This window comes from Amblyomma mixtum, chromosome 1 (genome assembly GCF_055824585.1).
Source record: "Amblyomma mixtum isolate Tamu chromosome 1, ASM5582458v1, whole genome shotgun sequence".
Lineage (NCBI taxonomy): Eukaryota > Metazoa > Arthropoda > Arachnida > Ixodida > Ixodidae > Amblyomma > Amblyomma mixtum.
This window is the reverse complement of record NC_143012.1, coordinates 83,359,756-83,381,728: the sequence shown is the minus strand read 5'-3', so window position 1 is coordinate 83,381,728 and position 21,973 is coordinate 83,359,756.

The window sequence follows — 21,973 nt, the reverse complement described above, 5'->3', positions numbered from 1 at the left end:
ACGTGACATTTATCATGTGACCTTTGAACTACGTTGGCGACATTCTTCTGCAAGTCATCGCTCTCACGTGACACTTATCACGTGACCTTTGGATGACGTCAGCACTTTTTTTTTCATGTAATCATTGTCTAAGATCAGTGCACATCCCCAGCACACTTTACAAACGACGTACACACCACAACGCGTTCACTTCGTGCGCCTCTAACACGCTCGATCCAATGCCCATTTGTGGCGTATGCGCTGCCCGCCCACCCGGCACGTAGGGGGCCTGTGTTCGAAACGCAATGCCGGCGAAGTTCTTTCTTCCAATGGTAATTTCCGTGCGGACACACTCTGCCGACATGTCCTGTGCCCGTAACTCATGAGACAAGAAAGGCTTTCGCACTAAAAGAACCATTACAGTTAAAGCATCGAAGTAATAATCGTTCAGGGAATCAAGGGCAAGTCCAACTGCTCACGTAGAAGTGTCGGAAAGTAGCTGAGCGATCGGTGCATTGGGGCAATGGCATTCGCAAGCATTGAAGTGCAGTCCGCAACCTTGTGTTGCAATTTTTGTTTGTGCTTGTCGGTCGTACATAGAGCAATTAGGTAGCGTGGACAAAAACGACGTCAAACAGAGCAATAGCCGAAAAAAGGACCACTGACCACATCTAAAATTTATTGCGAGCGAAAAGCCTCATTTGTACCAGCTGTGACCCATGTGTCAGCAAGATGCAAGCGTACACAAGAACAAGCTGACACTGGCCTCAGTTCCTGTTGCAGTGCTTTGTGTTATGATGCACTCGAAGATGACCGTGCTTCAGATCCACTGGAGGATCGCGTCTGCCATCTTTAGCTTTCTATCCTCTATTCTTGTTTATGTTTATTCGCTCCTGTAGTGCGGGTAACAGTCGCTCTGCCAATACTACTGTTTATTCGAACTGTACTTATAGTGGTCCGAGCGCACCTCCTCTCTATTGGTTCTCTGTTTGCCCTCGTATGCTGTCGCTCTCTCACATCCGGAGAGTGGCGAATTCGACTCCAACACCGGCGATGCAATGAGTGAAAGTAGTTCAAGAATTCCGCGGGTGCAGCATGACAACAATGATTAGGAACGGAGACGATAAAGCTATTGATAACCAATATAAGCCTTTAAAAGAACAAATAGATGCTCTTCCAAAGCGATTATATAAACTAGATGAAATTTATCATAACATTTTATCATAACACAAGATCACGGCACGCTCTATTAACCGCCCCACTACGAACGTCCTCCCGGCTTAGTCACGGTAACCCGATAGCACGCATCAGTGGCCACACGTCAGCTTACAACAACTCATTTTTCCCCAACGCAATAGCACTATGGAATTCACTGCCTAACGACATCGTTGCATGCACTGATCACAAAACATTCCGCGAGAAAATAAAAATTCACCTCACATAAATCTTGATCACTTCTGCGCTCTTTGTAGCGAGTATTGCTTGACATATCTTTATTAAATGATGTATCACCTGCTGGGAAACCCTGATATGACTGCAACCCCTTTTATGTTTGTTTGTATGTTTGTTCTTTTTATTGTTATGCATGTTCCCATCATCGCCGTTGTAAACCAATATGCCCCCCCTTATGTAATGCCTTCGGGCCTTTAAGGGATCAATAAATGAAATGAAATGTACTAGAGGTTTTTGTTTTCCATCTCACATAAGGTTGTTTTCACGAAGCCTAAAGCGTTGTGTACATATTATGGCATACGGGCTTTGAAAAGCACCTTCTAGGTGAAATGTAGACAGGCTTAACTTCGCTCTCCTCTCAAGCCTCGCGTAAACGAAAAATCTAAGTATCATCAGCGGAGAATAAACATTAAGAAAGAGCGGTAATTGTAGCTAATTGTCCCAGCCGGCTCGAACAGGCAAACAAAGAAAACCGGCAAAAGCTTGCCCAGAAATGATATCACATACTTCAGATGGTGATAATAATTCTCATCGTCTTCTCCTTGCGTGCGCTGTCACTCTTAATCTTTTAATTTGCGTGCAGGCGTTTAAAACCATGCAGAACAATGACCCCGACCTGCAGACAATCATAGCCTTGGGAGTGTACGATTATGGCTCAAGTTTCGATACCTACAAGGAGGTCATCAAGGCAGTGGTCGAGTAAGTTTGGCTCTGTCGCCATGGCGGCGTTTTCTAGGAAGCAGCACTGTATGTACGGTCTTTGAGAAAAATAACCGCGCTGATCTGATCGCGGAAAAAACGCGCTGTTGGCGCAGGAGCAGCACTGTGGTTTGCACGATAAATGTCAGTGCATGATAAAAGAATGTTAGGCAGGGTTTAAGGACGGTTATACCCAAAGGCCAAGCGATAGCATTTTGGCAGTGGCCCGTGCTGAATTCGGAGCGCGTCATCGTGTCGGACACGCGCAATTATGGTTGGACATCGCTTTTGGTTCAAATCGGTCAAGGTCAAATTTCCAGGGCTCCCCGTGGCAAATTTTAGGAGAAGAGCGGGGCCAAATTGGGGGTTGCATCGTATTGACAATTGTCAAATTAGCCTGAGCATCGAATTTAGTCCAATCCAAGGAAGTGAAAATTTGGGGTTGAGATGGGCCAAATTTGTAAACATTGAAGGCCGAATTTGGATGTCATCACCGTGCGGCCCATAGCAAAATTAGCCTAGACATTGATTGTGGCCAAATTGATGGTCAAACTTCGGCGCTTAGGCGGGCCAAATTTGGAGGTCACCATAGTATTGGGCACATTCAAGTAGCCTTGACTTCGAATTCGGCCGAAATCGTAGGTCATTTTAGGGGGTTGGATTGGGGAAATGTTTGTAATGACCATGGGAATCTGGAAGCTTCTGTGTGTTGGCCATAGTCAAAGTATGCTTCGGTATCTGACTTAAGGCTGTTGCTATGCCAAGTCCGAAGGGCATTTGAAGGTAATACGAACACACGAACAATACGAACAATTTGCATTGTTTAGACCTGTCGCTATCATAATCCTACATGGCAGACGCCAGTCGATGGTGTGGTGCCTTAAATATAGAGAAGGCGATGGAACGGTGGAATGATGGAACGAGTGGAAGGCAGACGAAAACGACAACGAAGTGCTGGCGGGGTTCTCGGTGTCGCTCGCAGCTGTTCCCTTCGCTAGTGCAAATTACTGTAAATATATTCTTTCCCGCAACAATACCTATAACAGCTGCACAGCTACCATAGTCCTCCATGAGGTCAACAACAAAATTGCAGTAAGAAAGGGGGGTCAGACAGGGAGATACGATCTTGCCAATGCTATTCACCGCCTGTTTACAGGAGGTGTTCTGAAGCCTGGATTGGGAACAGTTGGGGATAAGAGTTAATGGTTAATGCCTAAGTAATTTGCGATTCACTGATGACATTGCCGTGGTAAGTCCCTCAGGGGATGAGCTGCAAAGCATGATAAATAAGTTATACAGGCAGAGGAGAACGGTAGATCTTAAAATTAACATGCAGAAAACCATAGTAATGTTCAACAGTCTCCAAAAGGAACAGCAGTGCACAGTTGGTAGCGAGGTGCTGGAAGTGATAAGGAAATACGTCTGCTTAGGGCAGGTAGTAGCCGCTTGAGAACAATTGGGGCTAAGAGTTGATGAAGAATACCTTAAAAATCTGCAATTCGCTAATGACATTGTTTGCTAAGTCACTCAAGGGACGAATTGCAAAGCATGATAAATGACTTGAAGGCCGAGCAGAACAGTGGGCTTAAAAAATTAATATCAGGAAAACTAAGGTAATGCTAAGCAGTCTGGCAACGCAACGGCAGTTCACAATTGGTAGGCAGGTACTGACAGTGGTAAGTAAACACGTCTACTGAGGGCAGGTTATGACCGCTGATACGGATCTTGAGAGATGGCAGTTTACCAATATCCCTCAAGAGAAAAGCATGCAACCGCTGTATCTTACCGGTGCTCACCTATGGGGCACACACAGGAGGTTAACGAAAAGGGTTAAACTTGAATTCACGACAACGCAGCGAACTATGGAAAATAAAACGATAGTTGCGAAGTTAAGGGACTGGGACAGGAGAATGCCCAACATGTTCTTACAAAAATTTTGAATATTGAAAAATCGTAAGATAGTGTTATGGAAATAATGCAGGTAGTGGTCCATTCTTCTGATTGGTAACAAATTTTTTTAGCACGTTTCCATCGATCGCATCGAACAGTGAAGACTGACATAGGGAACCAAAAGTGAAAGCTTCTGACGATAGCAAAAACGCTAAAAGTAAAAAAATTCAAGACAGCCGTCAGGTGGTCGGCGAATATATTAAGTGTTATACTGGAATCTTACACTACATGAAAAAAATGCGTTCATCAGCTGTTTCTTTCTTTGAAATGCTTTTGTCCAGAATGTTGGGGTATGAGTGAGTCAGAGAACAGACGCGGGTTGATGACATCTTCGAAATCAAGAAGATGAAATGAGCTTGGACACGCACGTATTTCGAAGGCAATAAACCCATTGTCGTCAAGGGTAACCAACTGGGTGCCAAGGGAAGGCAAGCGTAGCAGGGGGCGGCAGAAAGTTACATGGGTGGATGGTATAAGGAAATTGTGGGAATAAGGTGGCACTATTGTGAGACATTCCAGCGGCTAAAAAGACAGGGACGAAGGTAGACGAGACAGGACGAACGCCGGTAGTCCTGTCTCGTCTACCTTCGTCCCTGTCTTTTTAGCCGCTGGAATGTCTCACAATAGTACTACCAACCAACTAGCCCAACTTTCTACGCTTAAAGAATAAGGTGGCCGCAGCTGGCATAGCACACAGTAAATTGGAGAGCTATGGGATAGGCCGTTGTAATGTAGTGGACGTAGTCAGGCTGATGATGATGATGGTATGCTTTTAGTTTCCGCATTGCTGATTACAAAATTGGCATGAAGCTTTCGAAAGCCTGGTCATGATGACTGAATTTAGGCGCGCAAGCCTTTAACATCTTCAATTTGAACATATTGATAACTATAATTACCATAACAGCCACCCTCTCTTTAATGCTATTGGATTCCTTTATGTTGCCAGCTAAATCCTTCTTTGTCAGGAATTACAAACCTAGCTCTTGTCCGCGTCCTTCGTAGCCTGAGTCGCTCTGGGACGTTAAATCCCCATAAAACTAAAAAAAGATATTTCTCGTCGTGTCTGCTAAACCTAGATAGCGTCGTATGTGCCCGCCTTTCAGCACTCTGCATTCGTCTGTCCTCCTAAGCACACAAGCCTTGTTACATCCTATATAATGACTATTGGTTCCTCTTGCTACCACATTCCGCTATGTGTGCTGGTACTGCACAATTGCGAAACTTTTAGCAAAGTAGAACGTGTTGTCGGGCTAGTTGGTTCAATGTCCAGACGTGGTAGTTGCGCGAAACACACACACACAAGACAGGGTACGGGACGAGCGCAATCATCCCGTACCCTGTCCTGTGTGTGTGTGTGGTGTGTTGCGTGTTGTGTGTTGTTTGTTGTGCGTTGTGCGCGTTTGGCGTGACTACCATGTCTGAAACGTTCAGCTTTGTTCTGCGGTTCCCGACAATTCCCTCTTAATTCACAGTTGTGGTTGTGGACATATAACCCTATTCGGGAAACGCGCGCATCTACTTGCGCACAGCCGTTTAGCTTACTGTCATGGCAACACAATTTTCACATGTATCAGTGAGGTGTAAAAAATGTGTCCACTAAAGACATACACTAGGCCCAGCAGGTTTCTGGTATGCCTTTGTAGCATCGCTGTGTAAGAAAAAAAGCCGACCGGGTGCTTCCCGCCGTAGGAATTTCCAGGTGGACACCGTGATCGCCATCTCCTCGGTGGGTTCCATCCACGATTTGAAAGACTGCTCTGCCGTTGCCCCGATCGCCATAGAGCGCCAGGACGTCATCTTCCCGAAACTGGTACGTGGTAACAGCTTCCGTGCCTACGTATTTCCAGGAAGATTGCGCATCCGCCATGCACGGTTGGGACACACTAATTTCTTTTCTGAAGCGTGGCCAAGCCTTACTGCAGGGAGTGCGCGGTTTTCTCGTCACTTGCGCCTACAAGTTTGGTACCGGTCTCAAGAACGCACGTCAGTTATTTTCGCGATAATTGCGTGCACGACTCGTTTCATACAATCAAAGTGGTAGAAGTTTCTGCAAGACTTGGAAAGCAGTTCATTGTAATTTCAGGAACCAAGCCCGCACGCTCCTCGATGTGTATCGGAGCATAGAGTTTCTTACTATTGCCTAGAGGGAAAGCTGGCGCCGCTGCACTTCAGCCACCATACACGCTCAAAGCACCACGGTCCGGGGAGCTACTTGGTGTGAGACAGTCGTATTTTGTCGGAAACACCTAGTGTCAGTACTGAGAAGCTTCATTCCGAAAACGCTGTTCGTGTGTGCGCAGACGACTTTGGCGCGAGCGCAGTGTGCAAAAGCCATAGTAGCGAAACCGCAACAGCACACTACGCCAATAAAAGTTGTCTCTTTTCCGAAATTCCATTATAAAACCTATTAAAGTGTTAAGCAACTACATTTTTTAAAACATATTTACTTTTAAAAAAGCGCCTGTTAAGCAAGAAATATTAGTTTGCGTAGTGTGCAATACTTGGCCAATAGGAGACCAGGTAATCTGTTATTTTGGGCAGACTCTGCATTTATATGCTTTTCAGCTCGTTTGTTGCAATCATTAGACAGAATATTGAATATTAGGGCAATCTTGATGATCGAGCAGCGTTTATTTTGGCATTATTTTTTGGCCAAACGTTGTGGTTGTGCAGTCGGTAGCTCACCGGCCCATGATGCTTTGAGCGCCCATGGTGGCTGGAGTGGTCTTGAGGAAGCTCCATGCAAACTCTCATAGACGGGGCGCCAGCTTTTCCTCTAGGTATTAGTAAGAAACTCTGTATTGGAAAGATAAGCGTTAGCTGACAAATATATATTTTTACCGCATTTGGCGCCCCAATCGTTGCCTCCTCCCTTCTTATCCTGCAAATGCTCAGTGCTTATCACTTTAACTCAAGCACGAAAACATTGTACTCGGATTGATAGCAACCTCTGGAGTCTAGAAGGCTTTCATGCTACAGGGATCATTCGCATGAACTGCTCGGAACTGCTCAAAGCTTAAACTTATCACTGCAGATTAGAAAAAAAATCTTCTCCGCATTGCCAGTACCGGCATACCTAGCTTGTAGGAGATAAGCAATAAGCACTTATGGCGACCTCCAGTAAGTATTCGTAGGCCACAACCTCACGTCAGAAGATATTCGTGATGGGTACGCTCATGGAGCTCAGAGAAATGCGGCCAAGCCTTCCATTTTGAGAACTGCTGTCGGGTAGATTCTTGACAGAAGAGTCCAAATTAAGTACATAGCAATGCATTTAGGTGTGCACTTCCCGGTAATTACAAACAATGCATCCCACACACATACGGTGAAGGCACTGTTTGTTTTCGTGTGTTTACACAACTTTTTATAGGAATAGAGTCCAGGATTTAGCTACTTATGAATGACCAATTCCTGCAAGATGTTTAGACGAAACTTCCTCGTTGCATTCACTGCTTTACCTACGAACGACACTCTACTACCCATTGAAGCGTGTGTGTCCAGCGCCTAATTGTTCCACAGCGATTGGTGTACAGCCGCCCACAGACTTATCACGAATGACAAAAAGTGTGGCCTGGACTGCCGTCAGTGCCACGAAGCGATAGTCATTGGTGCTAGACAAAGCTCTCTGTTTGTTTGCGGTGGCTGACGATAGCTGGTGCGCAGCTCGCTTTTACTGCTTTTCCGCTTGTGCCTGATCGCCGCGTGGACAGCGCGCTCGTCACGGGGGCGTTCCAGAGCTTTTTGCTCGCCGATGCGGCCTCCACGGCCCCGGCAACGCTCTTTGCAGTTTTCTCATCGCGGCAGCCAGGAACTGCCCGCTAAGATGCCGCGATTCGCACCTTCTGTCGTCAGACACCGCAGACATTCCGAGAGCATTATCTCGCACCCGATGACTATCACTTCATGACACTGACGGCAGTCCAGGCCACGCATTCCTCATTCGTGTTAAGTGTCTGGACGGATGTACACGTCTTCCACACTGATTCAATACTAGAAACGAGGCAGGTATAGAAGTACTGAAATGTACAATAATGGCTTACTTTAAAAGGTCTCCGAGCTTTGGGTAGCGACAAAACCCACAAGCTTCGTTTCTTGCCGCGCTGATCGATGCTGCAAACTAACAGGACAGGGCCAACTGCGCAGGAGGAGCATGCCACGTTGGTGAAAGAAGACGCCGTCTACAGCAACCCGAAAGCGATCGTGGGCCTCTCCTACCAGATGGGAGCGCTCGCCTACGAGCTGCATGATGCACCCAGTGACGCAGCGCACATCCCTAACGCCAAGTGCGACGGAATGGGTCTGACCAGTCTGGATGCAGTAAGTCTCACTCGGCGAGCTTCCCGCACCTCCGCTGCGAGGCGCTGCTGAGGCCAATGAAATACCTCGGGATATGGCTAAACTAAGGGCAGATATACACGGAAAAGCATGAACAGGCTCTTAGGCAAAAGGACGAAGAGACGCCGGGATAATGAAACATGGGGCAATATGGGGGTACAACAAATATGAAGTACTAAGAGCTATATGGAAAGGAATAATGGTGCCGGGACTTACTTTCGGCAATGCGGTTCTGTGCTTCAGTCCAGATTAGACGTAAATCAGAGAGTTGTTGAAAGACTAGCACTAGGTGCCCACGGAAAAACCACAAACGAGGCAGAACAAGGGGATATGGGCTGGGCATCGTTCGAAGCACGGGAAGCTAAGAGTAAAATACTATATGAAGAATGCCTGAGGAAATTGGACGATAACAGGTGGGCAGATAAAGTATTTAAATATTTATACAGAAAGAGCGGTGACTCACAGCGGCGGAAAAGAACCAGAAAACTAACCAGTACAGAAAGAGCGTTGACTCACAGCGGCGGAAAAGAACCAGAAAACTAACCAGTACAGAAAGAGCGTTGACTCACAGCGGCGGAAAAGAACCAGAAAACTAACCAGTACAGAAAGAGCGTTGACTCACAGCAGAGGAAAAGAACCAGAAAACTAACCAGTACAGAAAGAGCGTTGACTCACAGCGGCGGAAAAGAACCAGAAAACTAACCAGTACAGAAAGAGCGTTGACTCACAGCGGCGGAAAAGAACCAGAAAACTAACCAGTAAGTAAGCCGGTCATGAGGACGGAGAAAGAAAGAGCATTAAACGACAGGTTAAAAACGCGGAAGTTAAAAATTGGATGAATTCGATGGAAAAGAAACATTGTGTAGAACTATATCGATACTGGAAAAGGCGGATCAGGAAAGAAGTTTTCTATGATAACTCAAGAGGCAGTGCCCTACTTTTTAAAGCTAGGTCAGGCTGTCTTAGAACGCGCAGCTACAACAATAAATTTAATGAAGAAGATGACACATGTGCAGTGTGTGGTAGATCTGTGGAAACAATTGAACACCTCATAATCAAATGTGATGGTATCCATCCGGATGCCGATGCAGGCACAGTCACTCTTCCTGGGGCCCTAGGGTTCAAAAGTAACAATGGTCATGTAAATAAATCTGCAGTGGTAGTTAGCAAAAAGCGATTGGAGGATTGGTGGCTGAAAAGCAGAGATGTGGCATAAGGTTAGAATTGTATATGGAACCGTAGGTAAAGACGATGGCGAATCTTAATGAGAATTGCCAACACAGTAAACAAAAAAATAATAAAGAAAGAAAAGATGAGCATGGTGGCAATTGCCACCACCCCGTTTCAAAGGGGGCGCTGCTATCCATTCATCCATCCATCCATTAGGCAGTGGCCTACTCATGAGGAAGTGCCCTACTCTTTGAAGCTAGGTCAGGGTGTCTTAGAACGCGCAGCTACAAAAAAAAATTTAACGAAGATGTTGACACATGTGCTGTGTATGGTAGATCTGTAGAAACAATTGAACACCTCATACTCAAATGTGATGGTATCCATCCGGATGTCGATGAGGGCACAGTCACTCTTCCTGAGGTCCTAGGGTTTAAAGATAACAATGGTCATGTAAATGAATCTGCAGTGGAAATCAGCGAAAAGCGATTGGCGGATTGGTGGCTGAAAAGCAGAGAGGTGACATCAGGTTAGAAGTGTAGGAAACCGTAGTGAAAGAAGGTGGCGAATCTTAATGAAAATTAACAACACAGTTGAACAAAAATAAAGGAAAAAAGCTGAGCATGGTGGCAATTCCCACCACCCCGTTTAAAAGGGGGCGCCCTATCATTCCATCCATCCATCCATCTCTCCGTCCGTCCGTCCATTCCGTCCATTCCGTCCGTCCGTCTGTCCATTCCATCCGTCCGTCCGTCCGTCCGTCCGTCCGTCCGTCCGTCCATTCCGTCCGTCCGTCCGTGCGTGCGTGCGTGCGTGCGTGCGTGCGTGCGTGCGTGCGTGCGTGCGTCCGTCCGTCCGTCCGTCCGTCCGTCCGTCCGTCCGTCCATCCATCCATCCATCCATCCATGCATCCATCCATGCATCCGTCCGTCAGTCCGTCCGTCCGTCCGTCCGTCCGTCCGTCCGTCCGTCCGTCCGTCCGTCCGTCCGTCCGTCCGTCCGTCCGTCCGTCCGTCCGTCCATCCATCCATCCATCCATTCCATCCACGACGCCAGCGCCGCCAATTCTCGTTCAAAAGCAAGGGTGTAAATCGAAGGAGTTAAAATGCTCTTCTAGAGCGAAAGTGGCGGCCGTACTCTCATGCACACCCTCTCCATGTTCGTGCTAACCGTGGACTGTGAGCCGCTATGGTAACGCCTCTGAGTAGCCAGCCGTTATTGTGCAGACGAAATACACTGATACGCCGATAATTTTTCATCATGCGATTCCAACCGGTGCTATGACGACCGCTACATTACAATTCTACAACGTTCGTGAGATTATTATGGTAAGCAACAACAAAAAATCCATTAAACAACTTGGAACGCTTGCTGAAGAAATTTTGGCTGGGCCATTAAGGCACCGCAGAAGGTTATCGAAATTGTGCTTTTACCCCCTTAAGTACTGCACGAAGGGAAGGGTGTGCTAATTAGCCTATTAGCCTATAGTATTGAGATACTGCCAAGAATGCCGGTTTAAAAAGAGACCCAATTGAATTATCACTGCCACTACGAACTTCCACTATCTGCACTCAAATTAGCTTTGTGCTAAGGTGAAACCTTTTTGAAAGCTGTCAGTATACGTTCCATCCCTATCACACAGCTGGTTAGAGACAGGTGTTCGGCCAGAATGCCAGACGAGTATTTCATATGTGCCGTCCGCATCACAGGGGCAAGATACCAAGAGGCGTTCCCATTATGGCTGTCACCACCGTTACGAGAAAAAGAGGGGGGGGGAGCGCGGGACTGCTGCCATCGCCTTCGTTAGAGAGTAAGTGTGCAGGGCGATGGGACTGCGCACTGAGGTAAACGAGCGCTAAAAATAACGAGTTAATGCCAGAGGCATTCCTCGTAACGGCGGAGAAAACGAAGGAATGTTACCAGGCCCACGAGACTTTTTGAAGTCATACTTCCAAGTTTTTTTACGTTCGTGAAATAAGAACATCTGACATTGAAGAAGTGTATCCGCTTTCATTAGAGTCAGATTTGAATTTTTATCGGCCTACATTGATTGAAAATAGGCATTAAATGCGCCAATTTCTTTCGATTCTGTGACAACAGAGCCACTAACTGCTAAAGACACATTACGTTGTTTATTATCATTTATGCACCACCGGAGCTTCTCGTGTACTTCATTGAGAAAAACGCCTAGTGTAACCGTAAAAAAGGAGACATTAGCTTAATGGCAATTGGGCTCGAAAAATTGCCTGTTCGATATTATTCCTCGTTATTCAAGTTTCTTTCTACATACGTGGCTGCGGCCTAGTTTCTGGGCTTAGGCAAACCTCATTAAATATCTTGAGGCAAGAATATTCTTCTTGGCGTGTCCCCCTGGTGTCGCCTCATTGTTGCGATGTCTGATACTTTTCCAGTCTGTAGTTTAATCAGTTATTTATATTTCGCATTGAAGGCATAGTGGAGCCACAAACTGGCCGAAACATGTTGTGGGATTAGGACAGAAATGAAAACGTATTGCCTTGTAATAGTTGATAGAATAGGTTATATATAAGGAACCACTGAATATAGGAAACCAAATTTCGACTTTGTTCCTAATATTGCGTAAAATGTTATTCATTATACTTACACGCTGAACTCTTATGTCTGCTCTTCGGAAACCATGATCTTCTACCAAAGCAGAAACTCCATTCCGTTTGCTTGTTTTGAACATGGTGTAAGATGTGCAGGTTCGGGCCTTATTCGGACGCAGTGTTCTGCGCGCAGATAATCGGCACCAATATTGGAGAGGGATCGTTTTCACTCTGGCCCTTTGAAGGACCAGTTTTGCCAATACATTTCCATTATTGCCCAGATTACATGTCGTAGAAATGACTGTTCGCCAAGCGGCCCATTTTCGCTTCTTATTTAAACCTGTTAAACAGCTAGGAATCAGTTCCTAACGGAAAAGCAGGAACTGTTGCCGGACGTACTGTTTGTCACTCGATGTTGGCTCGCTCGTTAGTCGCCGCTGCTTGCGTCCGCCGTGTGCGCCCGGTTTAGGGCCTTCATTCCACACACACACAAACTAAGGCTCACCGCACGTGCAATCCGTGGTTGCACTGAACGGTGGCTGCCTGGCCAAACGCCAAGGAGTGCCACGCGATAGCGTCCCCTTTCTACGCCGAGACAGTGAATGTATATTTTTCTTTTTGCCGGTGAATTTTCACCACTCTGCCGATAGAAGACGCTGTAATCACTGGCTCGGTTTGGAGGCGCGTGAGTGGTACAGTCTTTGTAAAAAATATACAGCCCAGGGGGTTTGCTTCCAAACCATGAAGCGGGCCTCTTTCGCATGTTTGACTATCCTAAGCTTTAAAGGGTTCAGTACGCAAGTTCACTCCGCCTTAGTGAGATTACGGTCCCTGGGTGCGGAAGAGGAACCGCGCTGCGGGGCTCAGAAGTAGACCCCTTGGGCTGTCTACTTTTGACAAAGACTTACATTATCCGGGCGTTGGCATCCAGCGCGTTCTGCGTGTTATGGCCCCGCCTAAAAAGCTTACACCGTGGTTTTGAGGAACCGCGTATATATTCGTAGCTTTTTGTTCTATTACGCTTTTGAAATTAGTTAAGCTATATGTCACTTGCTATTTAGAATAAATGATCAGAGCTACTTAAAGCATAGATATCGTAAATAAAGACGCTGAAAAAATATGCTTTAACAAGAGCTGTTGTCGGGCTAGTAGTGTCTACACCGCTTATGTAGACACTCAAAAAGGAATAGCGTAATCCAGACTAGCTACTGAAGAATGGACAGTGGCGTGGAGTAGCATGGAGATAGCGCGCGTAGATAGCGAACAATTACAGTGGGGTGTCGATACTGATGAACTGTTTCAGCGCATCATCACTTGACGATTAGCTAACTTCATGAAGTAATTCCACTTACTATACATTCCAGGAAGAACCCGCAGGGGGTGCACTGACATTTATTCGTAATAAAATCCCTAGAAGTTGACCCAATTTAAAGTGTGACCCAGTCTACAAAGGCATGTACTTTAATCACGGACAATGTCTTTCGCGTGCACAGAGACCGCAGTCTCTGTATACAGAGGAAGTTTGTAAATTTGAAACGTGTAAAGAGACTCCGCGACATTTGGCGTAGCACCGCTCATAGCTTGCAGCCCAGTACGGAGTATAAAAGATCTCGCTTTCAAAAAACATCACGGTGGCAGCTGACATTGCTTTTATGCCCCATAATAGACACCTTTAGCATACCGTGTACCTTGTTACCGTTACCGGAGTGCCGGGGGCCCGCCTACCACCGGTGAGCACGCGCTGATTGGTCCCGATGCTGGAGGCGCGCGTGCGCGTAGCTGCCGGGTACCTGGCGCCATCTGGCTACGTCAAGGAGATTAGTGCATGCGCATTGGCTGCGCGCGGTCTCCCGCTACTCCGGTACCGGTATCGGTAACACTGTACACGGTATGCTAAAGTGCCCAATAAGTCAGCTGCTCACCGTTAACGGCTGCAACGATGGCCCTTGAGGAACCTTTGGCCACTCTTTAGAAATCGTGCGCCGTTCATGGCCGCAGACTGTCCAAGATGAGCAGAGACCACACACGGGGCTTACGTCGAAGGCAATGTTTTTTTTTTGTCTCTATTCCAGATATGCGAAAAGGGACAGCCTCAGCCCATAGACAGCTCTGCAGCCAAGAAAGCACACGGTGTCACCGGATTCCTTTCAGACGACAAAAAGGTCGCCTACTTAACGGAAGTCATCGGGACCTTCACCTCCATGGTCAGTGGAGCTGCAGTCTGTCACACCATAACGCAAACAGAAAAGGAGTAAAATGGGAGTAAGCTGCCTTCAAGCGAACTCTCTTCTATAAAAGGGAATGCACAGCTCACTCCCCTTCTGTAGCTTGAGCTACACTGGCCGAGGCTGAGCAGTTTCGCGTGGCTCCTGGAGAGCCGTGCTGCACATGAGCGAGGAGCAGTGACGTCACACGGCGCACAGCTGTCGTGCCTCGCCACGCGCGCTCGCCTTCCTTTCCTTAAAATGATCGGAGTGTAAAATGTTGACAACGCCAACGCCAATGAACACAAGGAACGCCGACGGCCTATGGCTTCAGCGCCGCGTTTCTGGCACAACCTTCTCAATGCCTGCAGCCCACATCTCTCTCTCATCACCCCACGTACCTACAAGCACGCTTCGGGCGTCCACTGACCCAGGGAGCCATTATGCGCACTTCATTTCCTTAGAATGATCGGAGTGGAAAAAGTTGTCAACGCCAACGCCAATGAACACAACGAGCACTGACGGCCCATGGCTTTAGCACCGTTTTTCTGGCACAACGTTGTCAATGCCAACGCATACAGCGCCTACCTGTCACTACCGCCACTTAGCTTAAGGTATGTCACCACCTTTGAAAAAGCGTTTTTTTTGGAAAAATGACATTTTTTCTTTTTTATATTTTGGGAATCCCAAAACATTCAAAAATGTTTTGCAGCAAGAATAATGTTCGTATCTTATTTTGTTAAAAAGTTATAGCCAACTTTCGAACAGGTGGTGAACAGTTCTGAAACCGAAACTAATGTGGTTTGGTAACAGAAAATGATAACTCGGCAATAATCAGCGGCGTATATTGAAAATTTTTTGTTTTGTTTGAGTCTGATATGTAAAAGATTACTCAAAGGCAATTTGTAAGGCTTCTTTTGTTTTTTAAACATTGCTTTAAATTTCCGCAAGGTTGATGCATGACGCTACAAGCGTCTCAGTTGTTTTCTTCGCGCTATCGCTTTGAATGCTACCGAATTCGTCCTTCAATGATGGCAGCAGAAGTAGAGCAGATATTTTGAGGGAAGCAGGCATAGAATCTGGCCACCACACTCTCGTAGCATGTTGCACCTGTGACCATTACCGTGTGGTGAAGGCCCAACGTCAATCAACGGGTCGGGCAAAACATCTCCGCAAAAAAGAACGGGCAGCAACAAATGCCAAAAGAGAGCTCACATCAGCTAAGGAGGGCCCTGGCTATGAACATGGAGGATTTTAACTTCCTAGGGCATGATGATCTTTTTTCTACAAGGATTGAAAAACTTTAATCTTGTTTTTCTCAAAACTTTATTTCTTGCACTTTCGTGTTGCGCAAGCAGTCATAACTTCGAAATAAATAGATATTTTTCAATGAAACTTTGCACGCTCTTTCCTTTGTTATTAACCTGTGCAATGAACTAGGATAAATTAAATCGAATGGTTAGTTTTGATATAATCATGTTTTATGTCAAGGAATGCAGGCAAAAATGACACATTTTTTTGTCTTCTTTGGCATTTTTGCTATAACTTTTTTCCCAATTATCGGATGGCAAAGATCCTAGTTGGTTGCACAGTATGGTTAGTTGCCTAAGTCTGTGCCAAAAAATTTAAAATTCCTGCTGTCCATTCGCTAGTTATGAATGTTTGCATAACAACCAAGTTTGGGCATTTTTTTGTGAATAATTAATACCAGCATGGCTTTTCTCACTCTTTCTTGCTTTTCAATAACATATAAAACGGTGCTTTATAAGGTGAATGTGAAATAAAAATTTAATAGTCAAAATTAAAAATTTTTTTGAAAAAGGTGGTGACATACCTTAAAGCACGGTTGAGGTGTCCAGTGTTCCAAGGGGGCAGTTATGCTCATTCTCTCTGATTCAGGTTTCGCCGTGATGTGTACACCTCGCCCGCACCTCACGCTGAGTATATCCTGGCATAGCAGAGCTAAGCAACAGCCAATCGCATGGCGTCACATCAGGCGATGCGAATCTCTAAAGGTCAAAGGGCAAACGTCATGGGCCACGTGGATGCCGGCCTGACCATACCATTCCGGCATATCTAAGCTACACGCAGCAATACACATTCAAACATTGTTAGTTTTGGGGGGTGTGTGCTTGGTTTGACCTTGGTCGGGCTTCAAGGTCAAACGCGCGAAGCCAGGCAAAATCTGAGTTGTACCTCGAGTATCAGAGCTTTCGCTCTATAATCAGGCGTTCTGTTGTGGTCCAAAAACAGGTTTATTTGACTGGAAGGATATGTCAGTTCGAATGAACGGGCAGTTATAATGCAATAACGTTAAGACTCCCGTTAAGCAGAAGATCCGACCTGGCGTCGTTGTCGCTGGCGTTCTGAGCGAAAAAATCCGGATTGTGTCACCTACCAATAAGATTGTGAGCAACCTGCCCACAGTAGGAGGTGGCAGTTAATTTAATAATTGTGCTCGAGAGGTTGTTGGGGAGAGCTACCTTGGTCTCACAAGCTCTAATGATGGCTGTGTTTGAAACAGCCACCTGGTGGAGCGGTGGCGCATCACTCTTACAGTTGCACCCCTGCGCCGGAAGTGGTGTGAGGACTTCCTGTTATCTATGGATATTTTGCAGCGAATCACCTTTGCCGTATATATAGGCATGTAGGCAGAACCGTGACCACATAGAAGACATACTTGCACGGGAGGAATCTCTATTGCTATCGCTGCGTACTCATAAGGGTAGACCAGCATTATGTGGCGGTGAAAGAAGGAACACTATTCGTATCTGCAAACTGATGCGCAAAGATAACCCCACGTTGCTGGAGAGACCCATTAACGATATCGCGTCTAAGCCTTGAGACTTAACTGAAGTGGCCCCCCAGGTTTTTTTTTCAATTTTTTTAATTAAGGTACTCCCAGGACCCGCCAAGGGTCTCGCCAGAACCGAGGAGTGCCACAATATACGGCTCCAAACCGGGTCTTTCTAAAATCCCGCCGTACTAAAACACGTGGACCCGACATTCACGGGCAGGTGCGAATTGTGCGAGCAGTATGCTGACCTATACCACGTGGTGTGGGCCTGCTAGTACAGTACATATATAGCCGTTATAAGTCAGCCAACTAGGGAGGGCTGGGAGTCGACCCTGTCGAGCTCGGACTTGGAGGCCCAGCAGGTCCTGGTCTAGGGAGCACGGACAGCGGCGGCGACCAATGGCGTCCCGGAATAGGGACTGCCACCCAGCTCCGCGACCATCCCCACCTCCCTTTCAAAATTTAGTACAGTGTTGCAATAAGTGTTTTCTCCTCCTCCTGGAAGAATTAAAAATTTGTCTGGAGCTGACCTAGTTTCCCTGAGTCAGAATATCTGCCCCGCTATTTTCGCTTGTTCGCGAAGGCTGAAGAGAATACAAAACAATTAGCCTGCCATAGCCATCTCTGAAAAGACGCTGTTGTGTGCGACGGCTTGGACCGGGCTGAGAGAACGATGTGGTAGAAATCAATAAGAGGTGGATAGCGGTGGTAGCGCAGATGACGAGGATTTGAGGCTTAAGGCAAACAAGGAAAAATTAAATGTCAAACTCTTTAAGTGTGGCTTGAGCTCCAGTACCCTGCCACTTAAATCTAAAATATTCACCTCGGAGCGTGTGGGACTGTGCCGGTGTTACATATTGAGTACTTGTATACCCAGAAGCAAATGTCTCGTTTTGCGACAGCCTGTAAAAAAAAAAAAACTTACGGTTTAGAATTGCTAGAACGAGATATTGTGCGAAGGCAGGGTTGTTCACAGGTGGACACCACCGCTACGTGCCCGAAGGCGCGATTGAGGTGTCCACTGACCCAGCGATCCAGTTATGCGCGTCTTCAACTTTTTCGTCGTCAATGCCAATTTACTCAATGTACACTGGTGGCCCGTGCTCCAGTGCCGTGTTTCTGCCACAACCTTATCTACGCCAACGCATGCAGCGCACATCTCTCTCTCACTTCCGCACCATAGCTCAAAGCGTATTAATTTGATAGTGGTGTTAGTTGATGAAGAAGACAATGCGCAATGAACAGAGCGCGAGAGTGCGTCGCAGTTTAACACGAGACGTGATTTGCTGCGGCGGTAGCCTAGTGCTCTCATGCAGTGGACAGCGAAGCTGATCTGTTTTCGGCGCCGCGGGTTCGAATCCCAGTCACGGCGATGTTAATTTTATTTATTTACGGTTTGTCCAAGGTCACCCTCAAGCTCAGGTTTCACACAAACCGGTGAGCTGCTTTGACCTCGTGAAGTAGTGTTTTCAAACAAAATTTATTACCGACATGTGAGTGTTTGTGTTCTTGTGTCTTCGTGCGCGTGTGGGTATGTGCTGGGCTGACACGATGGGCTTGCCTTTGACCGCTGTCGCTGAAGTTTGCGGGGATACGGTGGCCGCAACTGGCAAAGGACAGGGTTAATTAGAGAGACATGGGAGAGACCTTTGCCCTGCAGTGGGCGTAGTCAGGCTGATGATGATGATGACGCTGTTCGCACACTTCCATGCAGCTCACCGACCTGGAAGGCAGGAACATCAAATTTCGAGGTCGAACTGCATGGCTGGTGTTTGATGTTCACCTGGATGACCACCTCAGCAAATGCGTGAACAAGACTAAGGTGTTGGAAGGCATCTGTAAGGGCTTCAAGGGTGCGTCCAGCAACGAGTGCTGAGCGTCGTCGGGCTTCTACCAACGGAAGTCGCGTGTTCGCCGAAGGCGTACTGAAGAAAGTCCCCCTCCCCACTTTCCTGCCTCGAAATTAAAAAAAAAAACCAGACGCTGAGGCAGCGTATGATCGAGCGCTAGCTGTAAGTTTTGTTTTTGTTTCGCACGAACTATTTTATACCAACATATACAGCATAAGAAGACAAATCGTTTGACACCACTTGCAATGACCTACGTCTAGTAGTTTCGCCGTAATGGACGCCTCAAGATTCAAGGAATTGTGGTTTGGACACCAAAGGGCGTCAGTAAGAATCTCTGTATTGCTCTGAGCTTTGATTCGACTAGTAATATTATGCTCCATTACACGCTGAATTGTTCGATACCAATAAATATTCTACGCCAGTCAGTCAATCTTTTTATCAATGATACCACACATTAGTCCAATTGGCCTGGTTGCACACTGGAGTATATATAGGGAAACTAAGCCATAGCGGCATATGCAGCACTTTGGTGCTCTTTAAAACTATACGTTTTTGCTATACAACCAGTTGGGTCACATGGTATGGTACTATTGAATGGTGCCACTTGGTTGCCATGTGGGTACCACCTGTTTACTTATTACTGTGGCCGTATGGTCACGTGGTATGTATACACTTTTGCTATGTGACGAATGCCGTTGCAGTGGCCGCCATGTTGAAACAATGGCTTGGATTTCAGGATAATGAGACCTCGAGTAACGCAAGTAGTAGAGCTAGCGCTACGAAAACACTAGGTGGTATACACTCCGTACCACGGTGGTGTGGTCGTCTGGGGTGGTGAGGACAAGTTGCACCTACAGAAAACTAGGTGTCACATATTGCTAGCAATCAGTTTATGCTGTCGAGTTAGTAGGAGCTCAAGTGAGACCCAATACGTTCAAGACGATTGTCATCATTTTTATCGTCATATTCGCCTCTAGCACACAGAAGAGCAATCTTTCAGTCCACTCTAGCAAGCACTGCGCATGTCAACGAGGATATGTTCGCCCGACTCAGCGCGAACATGTTGATAGTCATGACCTATCAACATGTTCGCATCAATTAACTCAAATGAACGGGGCGTGCCAAACATTCTAAATTCCCTCGATAATTTTGGATCTTCGAAGCCATGTAACACGCGCATGGTGCAGTAGATTTCAAGGGCATCCCCCGTTTTCGCACCGTTTACTGCCGGTCGCCGGCTTCACAAAAGCCGTACACATTACCCCAGCAAAGCAGCTGGTTTGCTGTACCTGCACTTCAGACAAGGTGAGACGCGCTAAGCTTTTTACCATTATCCGCTGTTATCGCTGGTAAATTGAACAGTTCATGGTGAACACATTGTTGTCGGCAACACGTGTTTCCGGGGTGAACGAGGGCCAACCGAACCGTATCACCAAAGTCCTAAGGTAGCATCCTGGCCGTGAAGCTTCCGCGTAAGGTTATGGCAAAGCTTTGTGAGCTGTCTGAAGTGGCCGCGCCGCGGTGCTAGCGGCAGTCGTGGAAGGCGCCCGCCATTGGCAGGGTTGTGATGCCCCGGCACCGTTACAAACTGAGAAAATCTTGTTGATTCTGTAGTGCGTGGGAGATGCTGTATATATAGCGGTGACGATTGCAGAAGATGCGCAGTGCGATGCGCTGCTGCCGGTTCAGCTGCGAGAGAAGGCATGAAAATGCGTTATAGTCCGCCTCTCCTTCTCTTTCTGCCGCCCCCTGCTAAGCTTGCCTTCTCTTGGGCCACTTCCGTTACCTCATCCGTTACCCCCTTAAGGACCAGCGGTAAAGGCAAGAGCCTTTGCATTACGTGCCCTGCCCAAGCCCCATTTCTTCCTCTTGATTTCGACCAGGATCTCACGAATCCGCGTATACTGCTTCACTCACTCTGCCTCTTCCGATCTCTTAACGTTGCACCTATCATTTTTCTTTCCATGGCTCGCTGCGTTGTCCTTAACTTAAGCTGAACCCTTTTCGTTAGCCTCCACGTTTCAGCCCCGTAGCTGACCGCCAAGGTTTTAAAAGCACGCCTCAGTAAACAACTGCAGAGTTGTTCAAAAAGTGCAAGATAACGCGTACACCCTTACGCACCTTTGCACCCGAAGAAGCTGAAACGCCTTTGCATCCGGGCACCTTTGAAGGGTGCACTGGTGCATTAAGGTGCTAATGTCCTCTGCGCACACATAGTAAAAAAGTAAACAAGGGTGTGGAAAGGGTGCCGTCATTAGATTTACGCCTTTAAAAGTGCAGATTTAAAAAGAAACGTGTACGCAGTAGGGCAGTGGTTGCTGCGCGTTTCGTTTCCTGCTCGATTTCATTCCTAGGATTTCACCGTGGACACACAAGCTCGCCTGAGCTTCCATTAAAATTGCTGCGAAGTTTTCAAGCGGCTGGAAATAGAAACAAGGGTGCGGTGTGCTTCAGCGTTGCATAAATGGGTAATGGAGATTAATCCGCGTTTGTTACCTCACCCACCCAGCAAGCGGGCAAACTTGTTGAGGGAACAAACGCGGGTTGATGACATCCTAGCCGAAATCCAAGAGGAAATGGGCTTGAGTAGGGCATGTAATGCGAAATCAAGATAACCGATGGTCGTTAAGGGCAACGGAGAGGATTCCAGGAGAAGGTTAAGCGTAGCAGGGGGCGGCAGAAAGTTAGATGGACGGATGAGATTAAAAAGTTTGCGGGGATACGGTGGCCGCAGCGGACAAAGGAAAGGGTTAATTAGAGAGACATGAGAGGGGCCTTTGCCCTACAGTGGGCATAGTCACGCCGAAGGTGATGATGATGATGACTGCGTAAACGCCGATTTCACCCCTGTCAAGTGCAATGTGAAAAATAACTGTGCGACAATGCTAGCACTCGAAAAGAGCATACCTATAGCTGTCACTTCCTCGCCATGGCAGAAGATAGATTTAACTTAACGTTTAGAAAGATGCTGTG